The sequence below is a fragment of the Xyrauchen texanus genome, chromosome 6 (genome assembly GCF_025860055.1).
Source record: "Xyrauchen texanus isolate HMW12.3.18 chromosome 6, RBS_HiC_50CHRs, whole genome shotgun sequence".
Lineage (NCBI taxonomy): Eukaryota > Metazoa > Chordata > Actinopteri > Cypriniformes > Catostomidae > Xyrauchen > Xyrauchen texanus.
Genome location: NC_068281.1, coordinates 43909924 through 43922052, shown reverse-complemented (window position 1 = coordinate 43922052; position 12129 = coordinate 43909924). Strand labels below are relative to the sequence as shown.

Sequence of the window (12129 nt, the reverse complement as noted above, 5' to 3'; positions counted from 1 at the left end):
TCAGGCACGAATGTTCTCACAAATTAGCCTGTCAAGAAATACTGTTACCCGACGCATAGAGGACATGGCTCAAGACATCGACAATATCTTGTTTTTGTCTGTAAGTCAGCTACAGCCCAATTTTGAAAAATAAGGACCAGCTTCATATCTCTCATTAGGTCACTGACATTGCAACCACATGGTTTTATTATTGCTTGTGGATTTGGCATTGAACTGTATTGTACATTGAACACTTGGGGATTGTTGGTTTTATTGTAATAAGTTCATTAAAATGCAAACCTTTACAAATAAAACTGCATTAGTTAATCAGATTAAAGTTGTTTTATATTTATTTTAAATATTATGAAATAAATAAACCCATAGCAACTTTAATGTAATACAGTTTGATTTATGATGCAAAATTTACTTTTGGCCCACGGCCCTCAATCAAGTTTGATTTATGGCCCTTCATAGGAAAAAGTTTGGGCACCCCTGGTCTAAATGCTATCCAGGTATCGGATCGGTGCATCCCTACTGCCCACATAAGGAGAATTCATTTTAATTGTCCAGTAATCACTGACTCTATGTTTCCCAATCCTTTCCTTAAGACACACCAACATGTTATTGATGCCTCAGTTTTTTTTCCTGATAAACAGTTTTTATTGATTCATACAATTGACAAAGCAAGCAAAACATATATTCACAGAATCAACATTTAACCCCCCACTATTACACCCCAATCCCACCACATATATACATATATATAGAAAATAGCACACACATTTAAAATTATACTTCTCTCTCCACTGCCCCTCTCCAAGAATGCCAAATGGCTGCCTCATTTCCTATTAAATGAATCTAAGTTCCCCAGCCTTCTGCATGACATTTCCTCGAATATCGCCACCCTCCCTATCTCTGTGCACCACTCTTAATAGGAGGGCGCTCCAGCCAACTTCCATCCCCTTAGAACAGTCTGCCTGCCAATCACAACACTGGCTAGGACCCCATTTTTTGTGTGTTTATCCCCTATATTAATGACCACCCCTTCGCCTAAAATACAGAGTCTGGGGCTAAATGAAATTTGAGGGCCGAATACGTCACACATAAAACTGTGAACATTCAACCAAAATTCTTGGATCTTAACACACCACCAAAAAACATGGGTTGTGTCTCCATCTTCCGATTGCCTTCGCCAGCAGGTGGGTGTGTCTTTCAGACCAAGCCTATACAATCTAGAGGGGGTCCAACAGAATCCATGTAAAATCTTAAATCACGCGCTCCCTCCTCCATTACCAAGTTTATATTTTTCTCCAATTATCTCTTCATAGAAGTTAAATTTCCGACCCCCAGACTCTGAATTAGCAGGGAGTAATACACTGATGCCTCATGACCTTTTCCAAAAGTAGTAATCACCACTCCCAGAGTATCTGCCGCTTTAGGGGAGTGTATGCTACTCCTAAAAATAGTACAGATTAGGTGGCACAGCAGTAAATACCTAAAGAATGGAGATCTGGGAATTACAACATGTTGAACCATATTTTCAAAGGATTTCAACACTCCAATCTTACATATTTCACTGAGCGTAACAACCTCCCTCACAATCAACTCTGACCAGCAGAAAGGGAATTTATTAGTACATTTTGGGTTCAGTCATATGCTCGAGGCAATAATTAAATACATTTCCAAATTAAACACTCTTTTGTCCATACAGAGTGCAAATGCGAGATAAAGGCGTGTAATTTAACTTCTCCGATTAGTTTGATAGAAAGGCTTTGCAATGGCGAAATAGGGGCAAGAAATTCCTGTTCAATACAAAACCAGGTAGGGGCTCTCTCAGGTGGAAGTGACCAATGAGCCAAATGTCTGAGACCGAATACATAATAATAAATCAGAATCTTGAGTAGGCCTAGCCCACATTTGTCAATCAGCCTATGCAACTTACTGAAATGTAATCTGGGACATTTACCATTCAAAATGAAGGACTTTTCTATGCTATCAAATTGCTTGAAATAAAAGAGGGGGACATCTATAGGGAGAGATTGTAGCAGGTAGTTGAATTTTGGAATACAATTAATTTTAATAACATTAACATTCCTAATCACAGATAAATGTGATGTAGCCCACCTCCCCACATAGCTCGAAAAACTTTTTATTAAAGGGTAAAAATTAACTAACTAAATCACAAAAATTAGCTGGGAATAAAATACCCAAATACTTAATGCCCTGTTTGGGCCACTGGAAGGCACCCGGCTGAAAAGCAGTTACCAGGGATTACGCAGTCAGAGCCAAAGCTTCGGATTTAGACCAATTAACTCTGTATACTGAGAACTTAGAAAAGAAATGAATAATTCTATGGAGACAAGGCATAGATGTAGTAGGGTCGGAGATGAATAATGAAATATCATCAAAAGCTTATGCACCACACCTCCTGCCATCACCCCTGGAAAATCATTGTCCTTTCTTACACTGGCAGGTGCCCCTATCCAGAGTAATATAATCTGAAATTAATCAATTTGTTTGTACCGCCACTACCGGGTGTAATCCATCCAATAAAAGTATTCCCAAACCTATACATTTCCAAAATCTTAAAAAGATAATCCCATTCTATCATATCAAATGCCTTTCCGACATCAAGTGAGATGCAGCGATCAGAGTCTGATCATTCCCCACTGACCACATGATATTGATGAAATGCCTAATGTTATCAGAAGAGCTACAGCCCCAAATAAACCACACCTGATCTATATGTATAAGAGATGTCATAACTTTACATAAATGGTTAGCCAAAATTTTTGACAATATTTTAACATCTAGCTGGATCAGGGAAATTGGATGGTAGCTCTTACACTTGCTTGGATCCTTGTTCTTTTTAGAATCTGACTGATCCGGGCCTGTGTCCTGGTTGGCGGAACCTTAACATTCTTTAAAGATTCCATATAAACTTCTAGAAAAAGTGTATTTCACCACCAGCATATTTCATGGAGGGAATGTTTGAAAAAGACTCTCTCTGTTTTATATATCTAGCCAGATATCTTCCCTGTCTTGCCCTGAATAGCCAAAACTCCACCTCCCGCGGCAAAATAGTATTATATCTGTATTTCAATCAGGTCAATTCTCTGAGAAAATTAGACAACATTCAATGCTTCAGCTCTGCAATTTTTTTTCTCCTCCTTTCCTCCCAATTTGGAATGACCAATTCCCAATGCATCCTCGTGGTTGTGTAATGACTCGCCTCAATCTGAGTGGCGGAGGATGAATCTCAGTTGACTTGTGTCTGAGACCATCAATCTGTGCATCCCATCACATGGCTTGTTGAGCCCATTACCGCAGGGACATAGCACGTGCGAAGGCTCCACGCACAACTCCCCACAGAGAGCGAGAACTACATAATAGCAACCACGAGGATGTTACTCCATGACTCTAATATTCCTAGCAACTGGGCCAATTTGGTTGTTTGGAGACCTGGCTGAAGTCACACAGCACACCCTGGATTCGAACTCAAGACTCCAGCGGTGGTAGTCAGCGTCTTTACTCGCTGAGCTACCCAGGCCCCTGCCAAGGATCTTTAAATATTCCCTTCCAATTCCACAAGTTCTTGTGCTTTGGATTTTTTTGTGAATGAGGCATACTGTAAGATCCGGCCCCTAAGAACTGCCTTTAGTGCCTCCCAAGTCATGCCCACAGAGGATACTGATGTCTCCATACAGACTTTATAAATGATTTATAAAGTTTTTTTCCGATATCTGGCAACACCTCTGTGACAGGGCGGAGGGCAGGGCCGGGTCGTGATGCTACACACTCGGCCCCTAATCAGGCTAATCAAGCCTCAGAGAGGGATAAAGGCCGACAGGAGACAGAGATATTTACGGGCAGCTGTCCAACACCTTTGTGTATTTGTCTTTTTGTTTAAGTTCCTTATTAAAATATTATTTATATTGTCAAGACGGTTCTTGCCTCCTTCTTTCCATTAATACCTTTACACAGGTGCCGAGACCTGGGAAGGAGGAGGGACGCGCCGTAGTAGAGTCCTCTCCAATACCATCCACCCCAATGGAGCAGCCGCGGCCATCTGTCGGAGGAGCCTGGCCGCCTGAGAGCGGACGAACGGTCACAGACCGTGAAGGGGCTCCTAACCGACCACCTGGAGCAGTCAGGGCCGCTGCCAGGGGTGGAGGAGACCTCTACCAACTGCTGAAATGTTTCAAATTGAGCAATAAACAACAGATGAAATGAGGGACTTGGATATAAAAAAAATAATACTAATAAGTCAATCTTATGGACCGAAGAAAGAATTTATAGTCCCTACCAGATGGGTTCAAATGTCTCCAAATATCTAGAAGACCAAGATTTTTACACATTCTCTAAAGTGCCACTGTTGCTCTTGGGGGCTTGCACACTTTTGCTTCAAAAAGTTATGATCAAGGACGGAGTCCATCAAAAGATGAATGTCTCCTTCCAATATCATATCATGAGGGGTGCCAGCGGCTTGCAACATCCCTTCCATATCATATATAAAAAAGCCCTGATTATTAATGTTAGGTGCATAAATATTTGCCAAAATAAGACTTTGTCCTTATTAGGAAGAGTCTTATTTTGAGACTCTTCCTAATAAGAGTGACTCTTCCTTATTAGGAAGAGTCATTATTAAAATAATAATGACTCTTCCTAATTTATCTTTACACTGTTTGAGACATTTGAATTGTAGATGTTTACTTATAATGCCTCCCCTGCTCTTACTCGAGCCAGCACTATAAATAATAAATGCCACCCCATATCTTCCCAGATTTTTCAGCTTCTTGCAGGGAAAGGTGTGTTTCTTGAACATTGTATCATGTTTCTTACACTTAAGAAGAGAAATAACCTCAACCTATTCACATTCCATGTGGAGAAAGAGACAATCCACTCATATTAACATTTGACATGTAAGAAAAAAGGTATTGTGTGTCTAAAACAGGATTCTAATGACCATAGTCCAACATTAATGCAACAGTCAAACCCCGAACATTCCCCAGAACCAAAAAAACAGAAAAAAGAAAAACATGTGCATTACCCCTGTGCATGACAGCGGCAGCTGGCATCCATCCCTCCAAACTCAAACAGTGTATGTGCGCTTATGAGAACCCCAGCGACAACTTTGCCATCAGATTGCTTAAGTCGGGTGTTTCAATACAAATTTTGTGAGACAGAATTACACAGCAAAAGATCATCTATAAAACAAACTCCAGCCAATAGGCAGAATAAACACAAAGAGCGTGTAGCTTCAGCCATAAAATTGTCCTAAATGTTTATTATTCTACATAAAATAGATAATCTATAAAATATACTCCAGCCACTAGGCAGAACCAGCACAAAAAGAGCGAGCAGAATCTTCAAACATTCAGTTCAAAATGTTCAGTGAGCCGGTCCATTCGGCTGCAACTTGAGTACCACAAGGTGACTTACTCTATTGACTTTATGAAGGACATTGCTTGATGTGGGCATGTGAATGTTTTACAGCCATACTTTCACAATTTGGCCGGGATTATCCGTGCAAACGTGACATTCCATCGATGTAAAAGTTTCTTGCATTCCTTGAATCGATCACATTTCTCTCATCGAGTTTGCAAAGTCTGGGAACAAGAAAATGCTGTGGCTCTTCCAAGAAAGTCTTCCTTTAAACGTTGCCTCACGAAACACAAAATATTTATTGGATGATCTCAGAATTTTGGCCAGAATTGATCGGGGCCTGTCTCCTTCAGCGGATCGCTGAGCCGGAACCCTGAGAGCTTGCTCGATTTCCAATGTATGTCCTGCTATGTCGAGCAGTCTCGGAATGAGCCCATGCAGGAATTCCACCATATCCAGTCCCTCCACTTCCTCCGGGACTCCAACTTCTGCCAGACAAGCTCCAAATCCATCTTGGGTCGTTAGCAGATTAGAAGATAATTCCCTCTCCGATGACTCCAGATATCCGATCGGTTTCTCGACATCGACCACAGTAAATTTCGCCTCCATGGCAGTGATCGATCAATGTATCACAGCAAGATCCTCCAGCATTCCCAATATGTTCAACATCTCTCACTGCATTTCCCGCACTTCAAAGACTAAATCGACTCTCAGGCTCGGGGCCTGCTTTGGAGCGTCAGCTTGAGCACGTCAGTGTCTCCAGAGCCTGAAGATTTTGAATTCTTTGACATACTTCATTGAATTCATTGTCCTCCTAGAACAGTTATTGAACTGTTGTCTCCTTAATTTAACACACCTGATTCAACTCATCAGCTCATTAGTAAAGACTCTAAAGACATGAAATGGATTCATCAGATCGGGGAGATTTCCAAAATGCATTCTGTTGGTGTGTCTCCAGAAACAGCATTGGGAAACACTGCATTAGCTAATGCAGCTCAAGCACAGTTACAAAGTGTACAAAGTTGAAATTATATGAAAATATGGTAAAATTACGACTTAAAAAGGATGTTAAATCCTGTCTCCATCACTTGATCATTGACACGGAATCGCTCTTGTATTTGTTTGTGGTGTGTACATCAGTATAATGTCTCCGCCGCACACATCGCAAAGGTTTTGCCCTACTCCAACCAGTGTTTAAAACTCACACAGAGCAGAATGAAATGTCAGCATCTGTCAAAATTGGTTATGGTAAATTAGCATGGTAAACATTAACTTTAACTTTGTTCATTATGACAACTTTGGACAATACTTTTTTAGATGACTGTGTAGATTACTTAAATGGCTAAAACACTTCCCACATGAAGTACAGTGGGATGTTTTCTTTTCAGTATACACTCTCGTGTGATAACATGATGATGAAATAAAACTCTTTCCACAAACAGAACACATGTGAGGTTTCTCACTTATGTGACTTGTCATGTGTATCTTTAGTTGGAATGCACCGAAAATGTTTTGCCACACTGATCAGTTAAATGGCTTAAAATCTAAAGAGTGAGAACGCAGATGAAGTGTTAGATGGCTTGCTTGTGTGAAACTCTTTCCACACTGAGAGCAGGTGAAAGGCTTCTCGCCAGTGTGAATTCTCATGTGACACTGAAGATGACCTTTCACTCTGAAACTCTTGCCACACTGAGAGCATGTGAAAGGCTTCTCTCCAGTGTGAATTCTCGTGTGACGGTGAAGATTTCTTTTATGTGCAAATCTCTTTCCACACTGAAGGCAGGTGAACGGCTTCTCTCCTGTGTGAATTCTCACGTGATACTGAAGATCTCCTTTATGAGCAAAACTCCTTCCACACTGAAGGCAGGTGAAAGGCTTCTCTTCTGTGTGAATTCTCATGTGACGGTGAAGATTTTTTTTATGTGCAAATCTTTTTCCACACTGAACGCAGGAGAAAGGCTTCTCTCCAGTGTGAAGTTTTAAGTGAGTGTTAAAGTTTCTTTTCTCTATGAAACTCTTGCCACACTGAAGGCAGGTGAAAGGCTTCTCTCCGGTGTGATGTTTTAAGTGAGTGTTAAAGTTTCTTTTCTCTACGAAACTCTTGCCACACTGAAGGCAGGTGAAAGGCTTCTCTCCAGTGTGAATTCTCATGTGACAGTGAAGATTTCTTATATTTGTAAAACTCTTTCCACACTGAAGGCAGGTAAAATTCTTCTCTCCCATGTGAATTCTCATGTGACGGTCAAGATTTCTTTTATGGGCAAAACTGTTTCCACACTGAAGGCAGGTGAAAGGCTTCTCTCCGGAGTGAATTCTAACGTGATGGTCAAGATTTATTTTATGTGCAAACCTTTTTCCACACTGAAGGCAGGTGAAAGGCTTCTCTCCAGTGTGAATTCTCATGTGCCGGTGAATATTTCTTTTATGTGCAAAACTCTTTCCACACTGAAGGCAGGTGAAAGGCTTCTCTCCTGTGTGAAGTTTTAAGTGAGTTTTAAAGTTTATTTCCTCTATGAAACTCTTCCCACACTGAGAGCAGGTGAAAGGCTTCTCTTCAGTGTGAATTCTCATGTGATGTTGAAGATTTATTATATTTGCAATACTCTTTCCACACCGAAGGCAGGTAAAAGGCTCCTCTCCAGTGTGAATTCTTATGTGACGGTGAAGACTTCTTTTATGCGCAAAACTCTTTCCACACTGAAGGCAGGCGAAAGGCTTCTCTCCAGTGTGAAGTTTTAAGTGAGCATTAAGGTTTCTTTTTTGTGTGAAACTCTTTCCACACTGAGAGCATGTGAAAGAATTTTTGTCTCTTATTCTTCGAGTTCTTTTGTGAGAGAAATTAATTTCAGTCTTTGAGTCACTGAAAGATTCTCCAACAGTGAGGAAATTATAAAATGTATGATCATGAATTTTCTCCTCCACATCCTTCAGTTCTTGACTCTCCTCTTTCACTTCTATCAAGTCTAAAATGAACCAAGTAAATGAGAAGCAAATCAAATAAACAGCAATTTAATGGTAGGTAGTAATCAGTAAAACAATATTTTTTATGTGATGTTTAACATGCTGAAGGTTCTGTAACATTCATGGATATACTGGTATTATTTGTTTAATTATAATTTTACTACTTCTATGATTTTCTAACATCCGCCAGATCTAGTGAATTGTATGAAGCTTTATAACCTTAATGTTCCTCAACAGTCATTATGAAAATCAAGAATGGACACCAACCTCTTTTTTCCTCAGTATCTTCATTTTTCATTCTGCATGATTCTGTAATACTGATGTCTTCACTCTCCTCTTTAACTAAATTCATTTTTTTTTAATAGTATGCCAGTAGTGTTAAATGGTAACACTTTGAGTTTCTTCTCCACTTGTAGGGTGATGAAAATAATCACCACATTTGTTGTTCAATTGCTGAGGAGGTGGTTTCACTGCAGGGTTGAATAACAATTGCTGTGTGAACTGGAGGAGCAGATCTGCCAAAAAAAAAAAAAAAGATTCCTTTATATATAGAGTATCCCCTTGTTGTATGAAATGGCATTAAGTGTTGATGAACTGTAATAGAAGCATGAATCCAGACAGGCCAGGTTCTACTGGGGTGCACCCTCAAAAGAATGTTGGAGCATGGGTTACCACTCATCCCATAAAATACAGGATAGTCTCATATTTAAAGATGAAATTATGTGTATCGAATCAATACGGTATGCAATTGGTCCCTTATTTAATCCTGGTCAGATATGGCATCACAGTGAAATCATTCCAGATAGCTAATTTAACATTGACATAATTTGGCAATTTTCCCTAGGGTGGGTAAGCGTAAGGAACCGTCTGAAAAGTCCTTGCATTGTGCAAAAACTGTGTTCAATGTATGTACAGTGCATCCGGAAATTATTCACAGCACTTCACTTTTTCCACATTTTGTTATGTTACAGACTTATTCCAAAATTAATTATTTTCCTAAAAATTCTACAAACAATACCCCATAATGACAATGTGAAAGAAAATGTGCTCAATACTTTGTTGAAGCATCTTTGGCACCAAAGACAGCCTCAAGTCTTTTGTGTATGATGCTACAAGTTTGGCACACCTATTTTTGGTCAGTTTCTCCCATTCTTCTTTGCAGGACCTCTGAAGCTCCATCAGGTTGGATGGGGAGCGTCGATGCACAGCCATTTTCAGATCTCTCCACAGATGTTCAATCGGGTTCAAGTCTGGGTTCTGGCTGGGCCACTCAAGGACATAGCTGTCCCGTAGCCACTCCTTTGTTATCTTGGCTTTGTGCTTAGGGTCGTTGTCCTGTTGGAAGATGAACCTTCACCCCAGTATGAGGTCCAGAGTTCTCTGGAGCAGGTTTTCATCAAGGATTTCTCTGTACATTGCTGCATTCATCTTTCCCTCGATCCTGACTAGTCTCCCAGTTCCTGCCACTGAAAAACATCCCCACAGCATGATGCTGCCACCACCATGCTTCATTGTTGGGATGGTATTGGCCAGGTGATGAATGGTGCCTGGTTCCCTCCAGACATGATGCTTGCCATTCAGACCAAAGAGTTCAATCTTTGTTTCATCAGACCAGAGAATTTTGTTTCTCATGGTCTGAGAGTCCTGCAAGTGACTTTTGCTGAGAAGTGGCTTCCATCTGGCCACTCCACCATAAAGGCCTGATTGGTGGAGTGCTGCAGAGATGGTTGTGCTTCTGGAAGGTTCTCCTCTCTCCACAGAGAAACGCTGGAGCTCTGTCAGAGTGACCATCGGGTTCTTGGTCACCTCCCTGACTAAGGCCCTTCTCCCCTGATCACTCAGTTTGGCCGGGCGGCCAGCTCTAGGAAGAGTCCTGGTGGTTCCAAACTTCTTCCATTTACGGATGATGGAGACCACTGTGCTCATTGGGACCTTCAATGCTGCAGACATTTTTCTGTACCCTTCCCCATATCTGTGCCTCGATACAATCCTGTCTCAGAGGTCTATAGACAATTCCTTGGATTTCATGGCTTGGTTTGTGCTCTGACATGCACTGTTAACTGTGGGACCTTATATAGACAGGTGTGTGCCTTTCCAAATCATGATACAAAAATCATGATCAACTAAAATCAACTAAAATTACCACAGGTGTACTCCAATCAAGTTGTAGAAACATCTCAAGGATGATCAGTGGAAACAGGATGCACCTGAGCTCAATTCTGAGTATCATGGCAAAGGCTGTGATTACTTATGTACATGTGATTTAAAAAAAATTTTTTTTTATACATTTGCAAAGATTTCAAACAAACTTCTTTCACGTTGTCATTATGGGGTATTGTTTGTAGAATTGTTTAGGAAAATAATGAATTTAATCTATTTTGGAATAAGGCTGTAACATAACAAAATGTGGAAAAAGTTAAGTGCTGTGAATACTTTCCGGATGCACTGTAAAATGGAATAGTAACTACACGCAAATGTACCATGCACTGTCAGAACCACTGACATATAACCGGATCGCTGATGCAATGTTAAACCACTAGCAGGAGGTGAAGCCACCGGAAGTGTTTGAGTGGCCATCCTGGTGTGCCCAAACTCTCATAGAGTGTCAATGACTGACGAAAATACCCCAGTTTCTGACCTGCGGATATGACAGTTGTATTTCACCCTCTAGTGACAATCATGTTTCATGTTTAATTTGCTTGTTATGGATAATATTTGTGATCGCGATGTAGGAGCATTCACCCAACAGTTCAGGCTATCAATGCAGCACAACAACCGACAAACGAAGTGGGAAAACTGTCCACAAGTTTTAATTTAAGTAGAAATAGCTGTAATATCTGCTTGTTTATGGTGGCAATACATCCACACCCCTCGAAAGGAACTTCAATAAAGTCAGACTGGGATTTCTAAATCACCTTAAATGCCCGGGATTTACTTGTTTTTATAGTGATGTGCTCTTTGTTGTCATACATGAATACATGCCATAAATATGCATTAGGTTGCCATTTAAATCTATTGTATCAGTTTCATTTGAACCAGCTTTGCATGTCTGCCTCTCTGTGCGTAACAGAGGGAGAGAGAGCGCTCGCTCGTATTCAAGTGACCGCTAGAAAAAGGCGCTTTTCGATGAAAACATAAAAGGAGTAACTGAACAAACACTTCGATGTTTACAATAAATATGTCTGAACATGTCTATTTGTATCTCACCTCAGTTTCAGTGAACTTGTTTACATTCAGCTGATCTGTTCACAGATGAAGTTTGTTAGAGTTGTATAATGTTTGATACAGATATACATAACTCACTCTGGCTTTCAAGATACAAGAATTTCTTTTCAAGTTTGAAATGTCTAATCGCTGCACTTGTGAACTTGACATCTCTGATCTCCAGAACAAAATATATATTGCCTAATCGAATTAAGTCATAATAAAAGTCTACAACAGGCCAGTCGTCGCAAAAAAATAAATAAAAGAATAATAAATAAATAAAAACAAGAAACGAAAATGTCTCTGCACATCAAAAGCTGTCTCAAACACTCCTGCACCAAACAAACATTTCCATTCTGGAGAAACAAACACTAAACTGTATCTATACAAGAATATTTAAATATCAACTTACAAAAGTGATGAATAAAAGAATTTCCTCAATCAGGACTTTAGATGGACTGACAAAATCAACATGAACATACAACAATACTTGCGTCTCCTTCACTCTTCTTCTATCACACAATTCTACACAACTCTGTGAAATACTCACTGTTTATCACCCTCTGGAGGCAGGGATGAATATTGCACCCATGAAAAATG

General features: G+C 40.2%; 1 protein-coding gene across 2 annotated transcripts in view; it reads right to left on the bottom strand.

The window, feature by feature from the left end:
• LOC127644891 (gastrula zinc finger protein XlCGF57.1-like) overlaps positions 1-12038 on the bottom strand; it is a 116112-nt gene extending 104074 nt beyond the window's left edge. The window contains exon 1 of one of the 2 annotated variants that reach the window (XM_052128323.1): positions 11942-12038. The gene's annotated coding sequence lies outside the window, so the exon portion shown is untranslated. The remainder of the gene's footprint in view (positions 1-11941) is intronic. The other variant, XM_052128320.1, reaches the window with a different exon arrangement.
• Positions 12039-12129: the final 91 nt, after the last annotated feature.